General features: G+C 40.4%; 1 protein-coding gene across 1 annotated transcript in view; it reads left to right on the forward strand.

The window, feature by feature from the left end:
- Nucleotides 1-17,807, forward strand: part of SHROOM4 (shroom family member 4) — a 191,883-nt gene that overhangs the window by 44,748 nt on the left and 129,328 nt on the right.

Here is a 17,807-nt window from a genome sequence, read left to right on the forward strand (position 1 = left end):
ACCAGCAATGAGTTATTGAGTGAACCTGACTTTAGGATGATTCAGATTCCGGATAGTTAATCATATCCTCTTGGGTTGAAGACTGTATCTAACTCATTCACATTGAGCTGGAAAGTAAAAAAAAAAAAAACACTTTTGATCAACTTGAAGAATGGTCTGGACATCAACAATAGGTTGATAGTGGAGACATGAAGATTATGTTAATCCAAGTAGAATAATTTCCTTTTTAAAAAAAAAATATTTATTTATTTATTTATACAAGCACTGGGTACAGTCAGAAGTGTGGAAGGGTGAGAGAATTCACCAAAGCAGGGAGCAGAACAGGCAGAAGGACCAAGGTACACTGCTGAGGGGAGCAGCGGGCAGCAGGAGAGGACTGCGTGCCATGTGGGACCCTCGCCGGTGGCTGGGGATCGAGCTGGCGCTGCAGAGGCTGTGGGCAGCTTCGCAGCCCAGCGCTCAGCCACTGCACCACCTGGGGAGACCCCATGTAGAGTAATTTCCATCTCACGCTAGTAAGCTAGTGGAATGTAATGCTCATTTTTGTTTAAATTTGGGCATTTCTTACAAGCATTCATGCACAGTTCATAAATGCCAATGGGTTAATGGCGACTGTTTCCAGTCTGTTATAGTCAATGGTAAAAAGAGAGTGTTGGTCTTTTTGGTCACCTAGGTTCAACTACTGCATATACATACTGTGTTCTCTTTATGCTGAAGGGCATCAGAGACTTTCTCGTTTGTCCTAGTCTGTTGTAGCCTACAAATGGAGCTTATTTCACGATTGCATATAGTGAACTCTGTTGCTGGCAACTGCTCTAGAACACAGGAGCAAAGTCGTCCGCATACTACATATCTTTACCTCCAATTTCTTCCACCCCGGTCTTCCCTGAACTCTCTGTACCACATCAACATTGCAAGGATCCTTATCCACTTGTACCACTGAAATGTATAGCTTATTCGACAGTCAAGAAGCATAAGCAATTCAGCAGGAGATCTGCTTGCCTGTGTGATAGTGGCCTGACCTAAAGTTCTGCTTCTCAGAGTGGGTATCAAGGACCCTGGGGACCATGAGAAATAGACACATTTGGGATAGACAGGAGGAGCAGAAATAGGTGGCTCTAAGATTGGATGAGGGATTGATTGCGTCTTCATGACATGTCAAGATCAAAATTGATTGGTGATTAAAGAAAAAATTTTATACCTTTAACAGTTGTCAGGTGAAGAAAATTAAGTGTTCGTTACCATTTTCATTTCCTATGGAAATCACCAATCCTATTGGGACATGAGTGGCGAATGATTACCCTCTTGAAACAGAAAAGAACAATGGATAAATTCATAAATTATAGCCCCATTGTAAAGGACTCCCCTTTAAGTGGAATGTTCTGCCTTGATGAAAGCTATGAGTATGTGAAAACAGTGCTAGTTTCTTGGTTTCTGCCTCAGAGATATAATCTATATAGTATTTCCCTTTATTCCTTTCTTAATTAGGGAATAACCAATGTATGGTAAAATGCACAAATTTCAATGGATATCTTGTTATATATATTTCCATGTAAGCAATGCCTAGGTCAATACATAAAATGTTTCCTGTATTCTTGAAAATTACACCCATGTGCTTTCACAGTCAGCACACCCTCTCCACAGGTAACCACTGTTCTGAATTTTATCACTACACATTAACTTCATCTGTGTTGACCTCCTAGAAAATGGAATCATACATGAAGTGTTGTAGCCTGGTCTCTTTCACTCAATGTAATACTTTAGAGATTCCTGTTTTGATGCATGTATCAGTTGTTCTTTTTTTATTGCTGTATGGTATGCCATTTTGTGTATGTGTGATTTTTTTTTTTAATTTCATTAAATTTATTTTCTTATCTCATTGTTCAGTTTTGGACAGTATTTTATTTCTCCCCTCTGGTGTGGTCCCTGTAGTTCTCCCACCACTACAGCACCTATGACCCATCACCACAGTCCCTCATGCTTTTCCCTCCCATTTCACCCCTCTCCCTCCTCCTCCCCCTCCCCCTCCCCTGCTGGAAGCCTCAGCTCTATGGTCAGCTTGAGCTTGCAAGTTTTGTCTTTTTCCTGACCCTTTGTTCAGATACTCTATATTGTTGTATGTGTTTTTTTATTTATTCATTTTTAAGATTTATTTATTTATTTATACAAGCACTGGGTACAGTCAGAATTGCGGGAGGGTGAGAGAATTCACCAGAGCAAGAGCGGGGAACCTAACAGGCCAACTGAGGAAACACACTGCTGAGGGGAGCAGCGGGCATGGCAAGAGAGGTCTGCGCGCCATGTGGGACCCTTGCCGGCTGCCGGGGATCGAACCGGTGCTGCAGATGCTGCGGGCAGCTTCGCAGCCCAGCTCTCAACCGCTGCACCACCAGCAGAGGCCCTATTGCTGTATGTGTTTTGATGGACATTTGGGTTGTTCCTAGTTTTTGTCTATTACAAATAAAACTGCTATGAACAATCAAGACTTTTTGTAGATACATGCATTTCTTTGTCTTTATGACTTGTGTACCTAAGTGTGAGGTTTCTGGGTGCAAGCATTATGTACAGATTTCTAAAATCGTTGTATGCCCTCATTTTACAAATGAGAGTTTATAAAACTCTCATCAGCATTGTAGAGTTCAAAGTGCTGTTCTTTGTTGCCAATATTTAGTATTTTCCATCTTCTTAATTTTGGGCATTCCAGTCGATGTGTAGTGATATTTGCTGTGCATTCAAATTGCATTTCCCTAATGAAAAATGATATTGACCAAGCACCTTTTCATATGCTTATTAGGCATTTGGCTATCTCCTTTTGTGAAGTGCCTATTCAAATCTTTTGCCAAGTATTAATTAGTTGTCTTCTTATTATTGATTTGTAGAAATTCTTCTATTCTGGATATAAGTCCTTTGTCAGATATGTGTATTAGGAATATTCTCCCCAGTCCACGGCTTGTCTTTTCACTTTTTAGTGACATTTTTGATGAAAATACGTTTTTAATCTGATGAAATCCAATATGACACTTTCTTTTATGACTATTGCCTTTTTCCCCCCTGCCCAAGAAATCTTTATCCACCTCAAGGTCACAAAGATATTTTCTTATGTTCTCTTCTAAAACCTTTTTACATAGTTTTAGTTCTCTTACTTACGTCTATGATCCAGCCAGTTTTTTTAAGTAAAAATTTGTCAGTAAAAATGCTTTGAGCATGTGACCGCAACATACATAATTTTATTTATGAATGACATGATTTACTTCTACTAATATTAAATATTAACAAGGCTTGCTTAAAAAACCAAATAAAAATAAACATTCCATTATCTTTTCACCCAATAGATCATTTTGTGCATAGCTTGAGATGTTTTTAAGCTCCACTTTAGACACTATTATTCTAAGTCACCAAAGGCTAGCATTTTTGACAAACATTGATAATTCTACTGTTAGCAAAAGACTTCAGTCTTAACCAATGTTGGGAATTGACAAAGTGTAAACAGGACTTCTATGAGCATATCTGCTGATAATGTAAGAAACCTTGAGTTTACTCTTGTGTGATATATGTTTTCCCTTTACCTGGTACATGGAGATAGCACCACGTTGGTAGGAGCAAAAGTACATTGTTTTGGTAGCTGAAGTGGGGTGCAGTGCTTTTCACTCTCTACCCTTCTCTTCATCACCAGATTCCTAGAGCTGAGCTTGGCTCCGGACTGACTGAGTTTTTGGCAAAGACACTTAGAATTTGACTTGGGTTAGTCCCTAGGGAAATTTAATGATTTGGGGCTTAGAGGGCCTTTGTTGTGAGGATTAGTAAACTAGATGGTGATTTAAGCAGCTGAGAAGGAAAGATCTGTCTTTGGGGATAAGTCATGCTGGGGGAGGTAACAGCATGATTTTGCTGGTCCAAGGTCAGAGGAGCCTAGGGGCCTGATCCACAGAGCTTTACACTTTGGGGTGCCATATATAGGATTTGGGCATCCACTTCTTTGATAATAGAGGGAAGGAATATCATTTCCCATGATGTCCATCTTCGCAGTCCATCTCCATTCAATGATTACTATTTAGAACCAGACCTGTTCACATCTTTTTAATTGATTGTTCATTTTGAATTCACATTTATTTAAGGCAGAGGTTTTTGCCTTCTGTTTTGCCTTTTGGGAAGCTGGGTAAGAAAAGGAAGATAAAATTTGGAACAGCTAGTTTCTTGTTTTTCTAACCAAGACTACTTTGGAAATTTGAGAGGGATTTTGTAAGGAGTTGCTAAGAAAGACAAGTCACGGCAGCCAATATGTCTGCAACCTGCAATCAGACAATTGAAAGCCATGGCAAAGAGCTTGCAGAGGTTTCAAAGTCTGGATCTCCCCATCCAAGACACTTGATTGATCTCTCTTAGCATGGTCAGATGGTCAGATTCTAAAGGATACCAGTAGGGGTGAGAGGGTGGATCAGAAACTGATAGCCCTCAATCTGTGATCTGTTCAAGATTTCAAATGAAATTTTAGAGTGAGCGTGGACTTTATTTATTCTCTGATGTTCCTATTTCCTGATAGTTAAACTTGTCAAGTCCACCTTATCACCATCTTCATATTTTCTCTATTGATTTCCCCCAAAGGACTGAATTGCTGAATTTTGGTGTCTGGAGTATTTACCAAAAGCTGGAACTTCTTTCAAAGGGTGCTAAAAAAGCATTCAGAGGGTATTTTATCTTTTTTAAGCAAGGCATTTACTGTATTCTTGGTGTAACTTCTCTGTCCACTTGCAAAAAAAAATACATTGAACAACTATGTTCTTTGCCTTCTTAGACTGGCAAAAGCTGGTGAAAGTAGGAACATGGGCTGGTAATTTGGCCAGAAGTTGCTAGACCTGACCAGGAAAGTTTTAGTTAATGCCTGTTTTTTTCCAATAAATGTCTCGTAGCAAGCAGAGATATTCACAATCATGCCACTGATTTTTAATGCTGCTTTTACACTATTGTAGTAGCCATTCAATACCTATTGTTTATTGTTGCAGATGTTTTTTCTCCTGCTTTCAGCATTTTTCATGAAGATAAACCTGACTTTCTTTCTCCTATCTCCAAAGTTTATTCAAAAGGCCCAAATCATGACTGCTAGTATCTGACTAAATAAAAGCAACTAAAAGTCAGTAAGTGCTGTTAAGTCAATTTTTCTTTGCTTTTGCTCTCAAGGGGTCAATTTGTCACTTTGTTGACAGCTATCAGAGCACTTCATGCATCATTGAAGACCCATCAAAATTTTCCAAATCTCCAGCTCATTAGCACAAAATGGGGCTTCTGGAATCTCTTTCTCTCAGTGTCCCAACTGTGCTTTTTAAAGTGTTCTAACCTTGGTGGGCCACTCTGAGACAATGGATTAAAACCACAGGGAATTGAAAGATAGATGTTAATTAGTCGGTTTTGAAGGAGTGAAACATGGGTGAAGACAAAGTACAATGGAGCAAAAACCTAGGATTAACTGTGTCAGCAGAAGATAATGAATGGTTTTGCTCACTGTTCACATTTCACTGAATGTCAGAGCGCCAAGGGCCCTCAGAGATCATCTAGTCAGACCCCCATATTTTACCAGTAAGGGTAAAGGAGGCCCAAAAGAGGGGAAAAGGACTTGTCCAGGGTCATTCAGCAATTACCAATTTCGCAGACACCAGCTGGCTTTTGGTTCTATGACCTTTATGCAATCAATTTGCAATCACTTGGGCGACTCATGCTAGCCCGACAATGTCATGGATAATCCAAAATGACACGTAAGCTAACTATTGTTTACATTGGGCTTTGTGATGTGTGTTTATACTGACATTCCATTGTGTCTGGGTCCAATTTGAGAATTCACAACACTTCAAATGAGACAAGAAAGCCACCCTGAAACTCTGATTCAGGAAAATTGACCAGCCTTACTGAATGGACAGCATCAAGTGATGCTATTCAGCCTCTAAAGCAGGGCATGTTATTTTCAACAAGTTCATTAATTCACACCTTTCCTTGTCCCTCTCTTTCTTTTTTATTTTCCTTTTCATTGTTTCCCTTCCTTTTACTTGCTAGAAACATGAACAACTGATTTATCTTCTAAATAAACAAATGTGTGGTTGAGCCTCTCTGACCTGGAGAATTGGTTGTCAGGAGGTCAAACAGTAAATGGAAGACATGGTGGATTCCAGAAATCCACAGATGGAGGGAGAAGGAGAAAGATTAGCGAGCAATAATTTTTGAAAGAATCTAAAAGTCAGGAGGAGTAAAAAGAAATCAATTGTATAGTTCAGTAAATGCTCTGGGTCTGAGAAAGAACTAATTTGGAGTATTGTCTAAATAATCTTCAACCAAATCAAGTTTCATCTCCTGATCTGGACTCATCTGGACTCTGGGGTTGTTGTGCAGGGAGTCCAGAATTTGTTGCTTTGTTGTTGTGAGTCCACACTGTGCTAAAGTGGCCTTATTATACTCGGCATATTTGTCCAGCAGAGGATGCTGCTGGTGACTGAGAAATAATGTGCAACAGAAAAAGGGACAGGAATAGTTGGCCTGAGTGTGTAGTCCAAGAAAGAGTCCCAGCAAGCACTCAGACAGTGGCAGCCAAAGTGGCAGCAGAGAATGCAAAATGCCTGAGGTTTTGCTGCAGCTATTATGCATTTTAGTTAAAAAGGTGTCCCCTTTCCTTTTCTAGCCTACAATAAACAGAGATATTTGTTGACGTAACAAAGTGCTTGATTAACCCAGGGTTGTACTTAATACTAATATATATTGAAGGGAAGCCTTGCTTTGGGTAACGCTAATATGGATAATTGAGTTGTATGAATAAAAGGGGTAGAATGAATTAAGGGAAATGTTACATCCACAGGAAAAAAATCTGTCAGCATTCTTTTGTTGCATTCCTGTTTGTGGTTCTTTGTTAGCCCAAGGAAGCCCTTTCAAATGGCTGGTCCCTGCTGAAAGTCCTGCCTGATGCTGAGGGCCTTCCACGGAAGCCAAAGGAATGAGTCATTCAAATAAGAACCTCTGAAATTCGTGTACAGCACTTTACTTTTTTTTTGGCATCAGGCAGAGTGACTGTGAAGTAATAATGATAATGACAATGGAAATAAGAGTGTGATCCTAATTAATTTGCTGAAAGTTGTTCCCCATTTACCAATATTGGCTTGTTTTGTCTTGAGTGGTGGCCCAGGTGCTGGAACAAAGGTGTGTATGTATGTATATGTGTATATATATTCATATATGTACACACACACAATGTCATTTGGCTAACTTATGATTTGTCATACAGAGGTTAATTTAAAAACACTGTTGGGTTAGCAGCAAGAAATGCAGTAACAGTCTGTAATTTCAGTTAGAATTTCAATTTATTTGATGAGAGTTTTAGAATCTTGCATTAACATTTCTCTCTGAGCTCAGGCGGTCTCATCTGGCAAATTGCACATGAGCTGCCCGAACTAAAGCTCAGCAATAGTCTAAATTCATGGTGTGGGGATAGATTGGGAGTGGGGAGGAATGCTATCAAAAACTAAGAGAAATATTCAAATAAGAGTAGTGGTATAGGGGGCTCCCTGGTGGTGCAGGCGGTTGAGCGCCACATTCTGAAGCTGTCCACAGCCTCTGCAGCGTAGGTTCAATCAGGGCCAGCTAGCGAGAAACCACACGGCAAAGCAGACCTCTCCTGTCTAGCCCACTGCTCCCCTCAGCAGTGTATTTCGTCAGTCTGCCTGTTCTGTTCCCTGCTCTTTCTCTGGTGAATCCTCACCCTCCCGCACATCTGGCCTGTACCCTGGTTGTTGTATAAATAAATAAATCTTAAAAAAAACAAAAGAGTAGTGGTATATATAGAGACACCTGCAGCAGACATCGGCACTTAGTTGGCCCATTTAGAATCTACCTTTCTCTGAAGATTGTGTGGGCTAATCATCTTCACCTCCCTTGCTCCAGAGAGGAAAAAAAAAATCTGATTTCTTCCTCCCCCTCTAGCCCTCTAGCAGTCTTTTGCCTACCTACCCTGGCGGCTGTTATTACTGCCTTTGTTTTCAATGTCCTCCCCCTACACACCAATCTTACTGCCTTCCTACCTTACCATCTCCATTGAGAAGAAATTCAGACTATTTTTTCTGACCCTTCATTTTGTTTCCCGGTTTTCCTCCTATGAGTAAAATCATCAGATATATTTCTCTATCCATCTGACATTGTTCAATGAGCGTTATCCCTTCCAGCTCCATCCATGTTGCTGCAAATAGCATGAGTTTATCTTTTTGATTGTTGTGTAGTATTCTATTTGTATAAATACCACATCTTTTTAAATTTATTTTTATTTTTATTTTTTCTTTTTATTATTTTATTATTTTTTAATATTTTCTATTATATACTTCTTACATCATTTTTCATTTTTGCACAATGTATGCACTTTCATCTTGGTTATATCCCCCATATAATTGCACCACCCCTTATTTTGACCCTAATCCATCCTCTCCTTGGCCCTCCCCCCCCACCCCCGTAGTGTGTCTCTGGTTTATAGTTGCTTGTTGATTTTGATTTTTACTTTGTATTGATTAGTATTTTTCCTGGTCCATTATTTAGGTTTTCTAAATTCCTGCTATGAGTGAGACCATCCGGTATTTTTCTTCTTCTTTCTGACTTATTTCGCTGAGCATGATCCCTTCTAGCGCCATCCATGTTGCTGCAAACCTCATGTATTTATCTTTTTTGATTGCTGAGTAATATTCCATTGTGTATATGTACCACATGTTCTTGATCCAGTCATCTGTTTTGGGGCATTTGGGTTGTTTCCATAGCCTAGCTATTGTAAATAGTGCGGCTATAAACATAGGGATGTAGGTGCCCTTTGGAATTAATGTTTCTGTGTCCTTTGGGTAAATACCTAGGAGTGGACTTGCTGGGTCATATGGAAGCTCTATGTTTAGTAGGTCAAGAAATCTCCACACAGCTCTCCATAGTGGTTGAATCAGTTTGCACTCCCACCAGCAATGCAGGAGAGTTCCTTTCTTCCACAACCTCACCAACATTTGTTGTTGCTTGTTTTTTTTTTTTGTTTGTTTGTTTGTTTTGTTTTGTTTTTTAATATGTGCCATTCTCACTGGTATAAGATGGTATTCTCATTGTAGTTTTGATTTGCATTTCCCTGATTACAAGTGATGTTGAACATTTTTTCATGTGCCTGTTGGCCATTTGTATTTCCTCTTTGGAGAAGTTCCTTTTTAGCTCTTCTGTCCATTTTTTGACTGGATTATTTTCTTTGTTTTTGTTGAGTCTCTTCAGCTCTTTGTAGATTTTTGTGATCAGTCCTTTATCACTAGTGTTGTGTGCAAAAATTTTCTCCCAGTCGGTGGGGTTTCTCTTTGTTTTGGTTATTGTTTCTTTTGCTGTGCAGAAACTCTTTAATTTGATATAGTCCCAACTGTTTAATTTTTTACATCATTGTTCATTTTTTTTAGAGGCATGTTTTATTTATTTATTTGTTTGTTTGTTTTTTGTTTATACATGCACTGGGTACAGTCAGAAGCGCGGGAGGGTGAGAGAATTCACCAGAGCCAGAGCGGGGAGCAGAGCAGGCAGAAGGACCGAAGTACACTGCTGAGGGGAGCAGCGGGCGGCAGGAGAGGTCTGCGCGCCATGTGGGACCCTCCTCTCGTGGCTGGGGAGCAGCCGGGGATCGAACCGGCGCCGCAGAGGCCGCGGGCAGCTTCGCAACCCAGCGCTCAAGCGCTGCGCCACCGGGGAGGCCCCATTGTTCATTTTTAAACAATATTTGCTTCCCTCCACCCCATCAGGTGTAGTCCCCTAAGAGTTTCTTTCACCAGTACATCCATGCACCATTACCTCAAACCCCTGTGCTCCTCCCTCCCTCCCTCTGATCCCTCTCCCTCCTCCTCCCCTGCAGTATGTGTCTGATTTATAATTGTCTGTTTTTGCTTTGTTGTGTTTTGTACTGTTACTTTTTTTGCACTGTCTTATTTGGTTCCCCTATATTCCTGTTTTAAGTGAAAACATCCGATATTTTTCTTTTTCCTTCTGGCTTATTTCACTGAACATACGTCCTTCTAGTTCCATCCACATTGCTGCGAATGACATGAGTTCATCTTTTTTGATTGCTGAATAATATTCCATTTTGTATATGTGCCACATCTTCTTGATCCAGTCATCTTTTTTGGGGCATTTGGGTTGTTTCCAGGTTTTAACTATTGTAAATAGTGCTGCAATAAACATAAGGGTACAGCTGTCTTTTCAATCAATGTTTTTGTGTCCTTTGGGTAGATCCCCAGTAGTGGAATTGCCGGGTCGTACAGTAGCTCCATTTTTAGTAGACCGAGAAACCTCCAGAGAGCTTTCCTTAGTGGTTGGACCAGTTTTCACTCCCACTAGCAATCTAGGAAAGTTTCTTTTTCACCACATCCTCACCAACATTTGTTGTTGTTTGTTTTTTTGATATGTGCCATTCTTATTGGTGTAAGGTAGTATCTCAGTGTGGTTTTAATTTGCATTTCCCTGATTATAAGGGGTGTTGAACATTTTTTCATATGCCTGTTGGTCATTTGCATTTCCTTTTTGGAGAAATGTCTTTTAAGTTCTGCCCATTTCTTGACTGGATTGTTTATTTTGTTTTTGTTGAGCCATGTGAATCCTTTGTTTATCTTTGTGATCAGTTCCTTATCACATGACTGGAGTGCAAAGATTTTTTCCCCAATCGGTGGGGTGTCTCTCTGTTTTGGTTAATGTCTCTTTTGCTGTGCAGAAGCTTTTCAGTTTGATGTAATCCCAGGTGTTTATCTTTTCCTTGACTTTCTTTGCTTTGGGTGATGAGTCTTTATTTTTTTTTTTTAAGATTTATTTATTTATTATACAAGCACCGGGTACACTCAGAAGCATGGGAGGGTGAGAAAATTCACCAGATTCAGAGTGGGGAACAGAACAGGCAGACCGACGAAATACACTGCTGAGGGGAGCAGTGGGCATGGAAGGAGAGGTCTACACGCCATGTGGGACCCTTGCTGGTGGCCAGGGATCGAACCCGCGCTGCAGAGGCTGTAGGCTGCTTCGCAGCCCAGCGCTCAACTGCTGTGCCACCAGGAGAGGCCCTATAATTTTGTTTGTATAGGTCTTTCACCACTTTTGTTAGGTTTATTCCCAAGTATTTGATTTTTTTTGTTTCAATTATATTTTTTTTTTTTATTTCTTCTTCTTCAGATTGATTGTGTATAGGAAGGCTACTGATTTTTGTGTGTTGATTTTGTATCCTGCTACTTTACTGAACTGGTTGATTATTTCAAGTAGTTTTTCTGTGGAGTTTTTAGGGTTCTCTACGTATATTATCATATCATCTGTGAATAGTGATAGTTTTACTTTTTCTTTCCCTATCTGTATTCCCTGTATGTCTGTCTCTTGTCTTATTGCCCTGGCTAGGACTTTCAGTACTGTATAGAAGAACAGTGTTGAGAGGACATCCTTGTCTTGTTCCTGATCTTAAGGCCTTCAGCTTTTCACTTATGAGAATAATATTGGCGGTGGGTTTGCCATATATGGCTTTTATCATGTTAAGGTATGTTCCTTCTATCCCGAGAATTTCAAGGGCCTTCATCATAAATGGATGTTGGACTTTGTCGAATGCTTTCTCAGCATCTATTGATATGATATATTTTTTGTTGTTGTTGTTGTTGTTGATGTGTTGGATTACACTGATTGATTTTCATGTGTTGAACCATCATTGTTCCCCTGGGATGAATCACATGTCATCACGGTATGTTATCCCTTTGATGAATTGTTGGATTCTGTTAGCAAGGATTTTGTTGAGGATTTTTGCGTCAGTGTTCATTAGGGAGATTGGCCTGTAATTTTCATTTTTTATGCTGTCTTTGTTTGGTTTTGGTATTAGTGTAATGTTGGCTTTGTAGAACGTATTTGGTGGTACTCATTCTTTTTCAATTTTTGAAAGAGTTTGTGTAGGATAGGCACTAATTCACTGCTGAACATTTGGTAGAATTCATTTGTGAAGCCATCTGTTTGGGCCTGGGCTTTTGTTTTTGGGGAGTGCTTTGATTACTGCCTCAATTTCGCTGCTTGCAACTGGTCTGTTTAGGTATTCTATTTCTTCTTTGTCCATCTTTGGATGGTTATATTGTACTAGGAATTTGTACATCTCTTTTAGGTTGTTGAATTTGTTTGCATATAAGTGTTCATAGTAATCTCTTATTATTCTTTTTTTAAAGATTTATTTATTTATTTATTTATTTTTATTTATACAATAGCTGGGGTACAGGCCAGTGACTCAGGAGGGTGAGAGGATTCACCAGAGACAGAGTGGGGAGCAGAACGGCAGATGGACCAAAAGCACTGCTGAGAGGAGCAGCGTGTGCGACAGGAGATGTCTGCTGTTCCATCTGGGAATCTTCCTGTCTGGCTGGGAATCAAACCCGCACTGCGGAGGCTGCGGACAGCTTCACAGCACTGTGCTCAACCCACTACGCCACGGCAGAGGCCCTGATTATTCTTTTGATTTCTACTGAGTCTGTTGTGATTTCTACTCTTTCATTTATAATCCCATTTATATGTGCTTTCTCTTGTGTTTTCTTTGTGAGCCTGGCCAGAGGTTCATCTATTTTATTTTTTCAAAATAAAATTGATCTTTTGGATTTTTAAAATTTCTATTTCATTTATTTCTGCTTTAATTTTTATTATTTCCTTTCTTCTACTGGCTTTAGAGTTTGTTTTTTTTTGTTGTTGTTGTTCTTTTTCTAGCTCTTGGAGATCTGAGATTAGGTTGTTTGAGTTCTTTCTTTTTTCTTGATGTGAGCCTGTACTACTATATATTTTCCTCTTATTACTGCTTTTGCTGCATCCCATACATTCTGGAAAGTGGTGTCCTTCTTGTTGTTCAACTCAAAGTATCTTTTAATTTCTTCTTTGATTTCCTCATTAGTCCAGTGGTCTTCCAGTAATGTGTATTTCAATCTCCATGAAGTGAAAGGGTTCCTTCTTTACTTTTCATGATTTATTTCTAGTTTGATGCCTTTATGATCAGAGAAGATAGTTGGAATGATTTTGATCATCATGCATCTGTTGATGTTTTTCTTGTGGCCCAGTATGTCATCGATTCTGGAGAATGATCTGTGTGTGCTTGAGAAAAATGTGTTCTCGGATTTTTTTGGGTTCAGTGTCCTATAGATGTCTGTTAAGTCCATGAGTTCTATGTCTTTATTTAGGGTTCTAGTGTCTTTATTTATTTTTTGTCTCATTGATCTGTCCATTTGTGAGAGTGGAGTGAGAGTGCGAGAGTGGAGATTTCAACAAGTCTCCCACTATGTATGTATTTTCTTTAATGTCCCTTTTCAGAGCTGATAATAACTGTCTAATATATTTTGGTTCACCTTCATTTGGTGGGTATATGTTTTTGAGTGTTATATCTTCCTGATGTATTGTCCTCTTTATCATAATGTGGTGTCATCTATGTCTCTTTTTACCTTTTTTATTTTAAAGTTTAATTCATCTGATATAAGTAAAGCTGTTCCTGCCTTCTTTTTTGGTCCATTTGCTTGTAGGATTATTTTCTAACCTTTTACTTTCAGTCTGTTTCTCCTTTGTGGTTAAATATGTTTCCTGGAGACAGCAGCAGGATGGATTTTTTTTTTTTAACACAGTGTGCTACTCTGTGTCTTTTTATTGATGAGTTTAATCCATTTACATTTGGAATTAATATTGATATGTTGGCATCTTTATTTGCCATTTTGTTTGTCTTTTTTTGTGATTTTATTCCCTGCTTTATTCTGTTCTTCTTGATCATTCCTCTGTTGGTTTTGGCTTTAGGACTTCTTGTAGAATTTTTTGGAGTGGGGGTTTAGATATAATGAATTTCTGGAGTTTGTTTGTCTGAGAAGGTCCATATTTTTTCTTCACAGACGAAGGATAACTTTGCAGGGTAAAGTATTCTTTGTTGGCATTTGCTGTCTTGAAGTTTGTTGATTATGTTACTCCATTCTCTTCTTGCCCATAGAGTTTCTTTGGAGAAGTCTGAGGTTAACTTGATTGATTTTCCCTTATAAGTTATCTATTTCTTCCCCCTTGCCAGTTTCATTGTTTTTTTCTTTGTCTTGGACTCTTGCAAGCTTTACTGTTATGTGTTTTGCTGTAGTTGTCTTTTCATTGTGGTAATTGTGTATTCTTCTTACTTCTTGTATGTCTATATTTGTCTTCTTTTTCATGCTTGCGAAGTTTTCTTCAATTATCTCCTTGAATACTTTCTCAATCATTTGTCTCTCTCCTCACCTTCTCTTATATTTCCTCTCTTCATGGATTCTAATAATTGTCTAAGGGTTTTCTCATTTTTCTTCCTTTGCATTTCTCTCTCTTTTTTCTCTTTAGTTTCTTTTTATTTCTGTATCTTCAAGAGTATGATCCATTCTTCCATTTCCTCGGTCCTGTTTTCAATGCTTTTCCTAGAGCTCTTTGTCTCCTCCAGTAATAGTTTAGTCTCCTCCTTTTCTTTTATTTCCTTTCTTAGGGTCTCATTTTCGTTCTTCAGTTCATTAATTATTTGTCCCATCTCATTATACTTTTTAATCATGATGATTATTAATTCTCTATCTGACAGGCAGAGAAATTCTTCCATGTCATTGTTGTTGAGTTCTGGTGACTGATTTTCTTTTTGTGTTGTGTACTTTTCCAGTAGCCTTGCTTGGTTATTTGTATTTTTCCTTCTCCCTGCTGTTTGCTTTCTTTTATTTATTTATTTATTTTTTTTATATACAAGAGCTGGGCCACAGGCCAGATGTGCGGGAGGGTAAGAGGATTCACCAGAGACAGAGTGGGAACAGAGCAGGCAGACTGATGAAATACACTGTTGAGGGGAGCAACAGGCAAGACAGGAGAGGTCTGCTCGCCATGTGGGTTGTTCCGACACCAGCAGGGATCAAACCGGGACTGCAGAGTCTGCAGACAGCTTCACAATGCTGTGCTCTACTGCCTGTGCCACCAGGGATGCCCTGCTTTCTAATTTGTTCTATGCATTGGGACTTTGTGCCACTGGTGTTGGTGGGCATCTCTTTGGATTGCTCCTTCAGGGGTGTCAGAAATTGTTTACCAAACTGAGACCAGCACTGGTAGGCCAAAACTCCACCAGGGTGTTGATGCTGTGGCTGTGTTGCTGGGCACTGTCTCTTACAGTTCCCTCCATATTTACTCAGTTCCAGCAGGGAATCAGTTAGTTGGTGATTTTGCTCTAGTCACTAGGTAGTGCTAGAGACCTGTACTTGCTGACCTGTGCTTTTTCCCTGTAGTTCTCTGAGAAATGGAGGGGGCAAGGGGAGCACCTCGACACAGGGGCTATTGCTCATGCTGGGTGCTGTGTCTGCCCAGTGTTCACCCGGTGCTGTGTCTGTGGCTGTGTGGATCCCCTGCCCTGAATTCTGCACTCTAGCTCTCAATCTCAGGGTCTCAGACCCAAAACAAATATGCAGTGCCCACTGTTATGGCATGTCACACACCCTGAATCCTGTGCCTAGCTCTCATTTCCAGAATGGGGTCTTATTCCACACCTCATTTCCCTTCTTACCCCGTTTGCATGGCCCACCCCCTCTCTGAGCCTGAGGGTGGTTTTGGAAACCCTGGCTTCCAACTATTAAGAAGTTGGTGATTTTGTTCTGATCACTAGGTGTGCCAGAGATCTTTCCTAGTATCCCTTCGGATCTGTGCTTTTTCACTGTGGGCTTCAGGGGAACTGAGTGGGGGTGGTGTGGAATGGCTCAATGGCGTGGAGGTGCTCTGTCTGCCCTGTGCTCCGCGTTGTGGGCATCCCACGCCCCGAATTTCGTGCCTCAGATCTCAGTTCTGAAACCCTCAGATCTGGGATGTGGGCAGTAGCCCAGTTCAGTGTCCACAGAAATGGCACCTTTTGCATCCCGCTTCCATGCCAGAGTGCCTGGTTTTTGATTACTCAATGAGGGTCATTCACCTCAGTGACAGTTCCCATGTGTCTCCACACAAACCTAGGTCGCAGGCATAGGGACCTGGGCAGCTGCTCCTCGATGCTTTTTGATTGTGCATGCTTTTCCACACAAGCTTACTGGCTGGCCTTGGGCTATTTGTAGGTCTCTCCAAGGAGTCCTTATCTTCCTCTAATGGTGCCTGGAGCCATTTGTTTGCTCACCTCTGTGGCTGTGGTGATTCCCGCATGGTTCTCCACAGTTCCCATTCTTAGGGTATGGTGCCTGCAATAGTTCCTTTCACTCACAGTCCCGTTTGATCTGTAGTTTGTTCTTGTTGTTTTATTCTTCTCCTTTCTGTTGGTCGGAGTGTGCTGCCTTTGTGGGTGGGGGGTAGCAGGATTCTGAGCTTTCCTCTCTTTTCATCCTCTTTTATGGCAACTTTCCTATTTGGGCAGTTTGCCAGAGTCACTCATTTATCTTGTGTCCTGGTTTTCACAGGGAACTGCCACTTTGCCTCCCTATTAACTTTTTTTAATGGGAGGACTTACTCACAGTGTTTCCCCATGGCCATGTTGATCTCTCTAAAAGCTATATATACCATATCTTAAACCATTCATCTGTTTTTGGACATTTAGGTTGTTTCCATATCTTGGCTATTGCAAACAGTAAGAAAAATTTTAGAGGTTTTTTTTTTTTTTTTTTGCTTGTTTGTTTTTTTTTTTTTAAGATTTATTTATTTATTTATGCAAGCACTGGGTACAGTCAGAAGTGTGGGAGGGTGAGAGAATTCACCAGAGGCAGAGCGGGGAACAGAACAGGTAGACTGACGAAGTACACTGCTGAGGGGAGCAGTGGGCACGGCAGTTGGGATCTGCATGCCATGTGGGACCCTCACTGGTGGCCGGGGATTGAACTGGTGCTGTAGAGGCTATGGGCAGCTTTGCAACCCAGTGCTCAACCACTGCGCCATCGGGGAGGCCCAGAAGTTTAATTATTAAAAAATGAATAAAATACTAAAAAAATAGGAAAGAAGAAACCCAGACCATAACCCCAGCCCTGAGGCTTTAAGCTATGTGTGTTATGGCCATTTCCATATCTCCAGGACTCAGTGTGTTGTCCTGTGCATACTAGAAATTCACTGAGAACTTGAGGAATGAGTTCATGGGTGAATATATGGGGTTAATGTTATAATAGGTAGAACTCACCTTTGTGGTAGAAGGAATGTTACATATAACAGTAACCATAAGCGAGGACCACTGGGGACATTCTGGTTTGCTTTTCCTTTTTTCTTCGTTGAGGTAACATTTGTTTACAACACTATACATGATTGAGGGGAATGTGTTCACACATTCAAATATATGTCACTACACCAATCCCTCCATCAAAGGACCCATAGTTCTTTACCCTAACCCACTGGGCCTCCACTCCCCTTTGTTCCCACCTCACCTTTCCTCCCTGTCTAGCAGCCTTTTGCCTACCCTGGTAGCTATTATATCTCCTTTGCTTTCAGTGCCCTCCCCGAACACGCCAGCCTTACTGCCTTCTTGCCCGCATTTTCCTGATCAATGAAAATTCTGTTGGCTGTGGTAGAACAGTGAATACCACTTTCCCAGCTTTGGGTAGATGCCTGCTATGTGTCAGCCACTAGCAGCACCTTGCTGGGCACTTGTTGAAGAGACATAGATAAATGAACATTTACTTTGTCTATACTTTGTATCTTTTGAATTTGCAATTCCACTCACATAATGTTGAGTGTGAAGTCACTTTCAAGTTCTTCAAGTCAATCCCCTTGCTATAATAATCAGAGTTCATATTTATGGACATCTTGCTGCTCCCAGACACTTCACATACTAACAGCCTTGTGAGATAGTTACCCTTGTTATCTATATTTCATGC

This window comes from Talpa occidentalis, unplaced genomic scaffold (genome assembly GCF_014898055.3).
Source record: "Talpa occidentalis isolate TD23 unplaced genomic scaffold, MPIMG_talOcc4v2.1 talOcc4.15, whole genome shotgun sequence".
Lineage (NCBI taxonomy): Eukaryota > Metazoa > Chordata > Mammalia > Eulipotyphla > Talpidae > Talpa > Talpa occidentalis.